The sequence below is a fragment of the Triticum dicoccoides genome, chromosome 7B (assembly GCF_002162155.2).
Source record: "Triticum dicoccoides isolate Atlit2015 ecotype Zavitan chromosome 7B, WEW_v2.0, whole genome shotgun sequence".
NCBI classification, from domain to species: domain Eukaryota; kingdom Viridiplantae; phylum Streptophyta; class Magnoliopsida; order Poales; family Poaceae; genus Triticum; species Triticum dicoccoides.
In genome coordinates, this window is record NC_041393.1 from 777,101,991 (window position 1) to 777,104,620 (window position 2,630).

Below are 2,630 nucleotides of genomic sequence, written 5' to 3' on the forward strand. Positions count from 1 at the left end.
TCTTTTAGGTCAGCAAAATTATAAACTTTCTGTTAGTGCCATTAGTTTTAGAAAAATATTTTGTTTTTTTGTTTTCTTCGTTGCTTTATTTATTTTATTTTGTTTCTACTTACAACAAAATACTTATTGTTGCTATTTTTATTTATTTTATTAAAGTTTATTTTTAATTATTTTTCTTTTAAGTCACAAAAATAATAAACTTTCTGTTAGTGCCATTAATTTTCAAATTTGAATAGTTAAAATTTGAATTCTTTGAAATTTGTGTGAATCACAAGTTTGTGATTAACTTTACTAAAAAAATGAGCATAGATGCGCCTATAGAGAAAATTCAACCTAAATTCAAAATAAATTTCTATGAATTTTAGAGTAATTCAGTATGAATTTAGGTCAAATTCCCTATATAAGGGCATCTATTTTCACTTTGAGAGGAGCTCAACAAGGCAGAGAGGGAGGGGCCTATAAACCGGTGTGAGAGCCCTTCGGTTGGCGAGGTGGGACTAAACTCTGACCGCAATGAGGATCAACCCTTTAGCCCCGGTTTGTGGCACAAACCGGGACTAATGGTCATGGGCCAGGGGCGAGGCGCATTGGTCCCGGTTCGTGCATGGAACCGGGACCAAAAGGTCCAGACGAACCGGGACCAATGGCCCACGTGGCTGCCCTCTTGAGTGCTTTTGGTGAGAACATAGTTGACAAGGATGCGAACCGGGATTAATGGTATTACGAGGGCCGAACCATAAGACATTAAAGCATTTCAAATGAACTCTGAAAAAGTTGAAAGATGGCATGGTATCAAAATTTCACCCACATAGCATGTGCATGTACAAAACGGACAATGGTATCATACTCGTCTGTTACAAAGTTGGCATGGTATCATCATAATAGTTGCGGGAGAAAATCTTCACGTTTTCTTCTCTTGTGTCATTTGCTTATTGCGCCGTAACCATGGATAATCTTTGTCGTTTATCAGGATGCTTGGGTCAGCCTTGACTTTGAAGGGAGGAATTTCATGAAACTTTTCATAATCTTCAAACACGTCTGTCTTGCCCTCCACTCCCACGATGTCCCTTTTTCCTGAAAGAACTATGTGGCACTTTGGCTCATCGTATGATGTATTCGCTTCCTTATCTTTTCTTTTTCTCGGTTTGGTAGACATTGTCCTTCACATAGATAACCTGTGCCACATCATTGGCTAGGACGAACGATTCGTCAGTGTACCCAAGATTTTTCAGATCCACGGTTGTCATTCCGTACTGTGGGTCTACTTGTACCCCGCCTCCTGACAGATTGACCCGTTTGCACTTAAACAAAGGGATCTTAAAATCATGTCCGTAGTCAAGTTCCCATATGTCCATTGTGTAACCATAATATGTGTCCTTTCCCCTCTCGGTTGCTGCATCAAAGCGGACACCACTGTTTTGGTTGGTGCTCTTTTGATCTTGTTCAATCGTGTAAAATGTATTCCCATTTATCTCATATCCTTTGTAAATCAATACAGTCAAAGATGGTCCCCTGGACAACAAGTACAACTCATCACAAACAGTGTTGTCACCTCTGAGACGTGTTTCCAACCAACTGCTGAAAGTCCTAATGTGTTCACATGTAATCCAGTCGTCGCACTGCTCCGGGTGTTTGGAGCGCAGACTGTTCTTGTGTTCATCGACATACGGGGTCACCAAGGTAGAGCTCTGTAGAACTGTGTAGTGTCCTTGAGATCAAGAATATCCGTCCCTGCATATTATTGAGTCCCCTCCAAGCGTGCCTTTTCCAGTCAGTCTCCCTTCATACCGCGATTTAGGGAGACCTATCTTCTTAAGGCCAGGAATGAAGTCAACACAAAACCCAATGACATCCTCTGTTTGATGGCCCATGGAGATGCTTCCTTCTGGCCTAGCACGGTTACGGACATATTTCTTTAGAACTCCCATGAACCTCTCAAAGGGGAACATATTGTGTAGAAATACAGGCCCCAGAATGACAATCTCGTCAACTAGATGAACTAGGACGTGCATCATGATATTGAAGAAGGATGGTGGGAACACCAGCTCGAAACTGACAGGACACTGCGCCACATCACTCCTTAGCCTTGGTACGATTTCTGGATCGATCACCTTATGAGATATTGCATTGAGGAATGCACATAGCTTCACAATGGCTAATCGGACGTTTTCCGGTAGAAGCCCCTTCAATGCAACCGGAAGCAGTTGCGTCATAATCACGTGGCAGTCATGAGACTTTAGGTTCTGGAACTTTTTCTCTGGCATATTTATTATTCCCTTTATATTCGACGAGAAGCCAGTCGGGACCTTCATACTGAGCAGTCATTCAAAGAAGATTTCTTTCTCTTTTTTCGTAAGAACGTAGCTCGCAGGACCTTCATACTGCTTCGGAGGCATGCCGTCTTTTTTGTGCAAGCGTTTCAGGTCCTCCCGTGCCTCAGGTGTATATTTTGTCTTCCCATAGACGCCCAAGAAGCCTAGCAGGTTCACGCAAAGGTTCTTCGTCACATGCATCACGTCGATTGAAGAGCGGACCTCTAGGTCTTTCCACTAGGGTAGGTCCTCAGTCGTGTTGCGTTCGCAGAATTCTGTCAGAACTTCGAGGAGGAGACTAGTCGAGTGGAGACAATC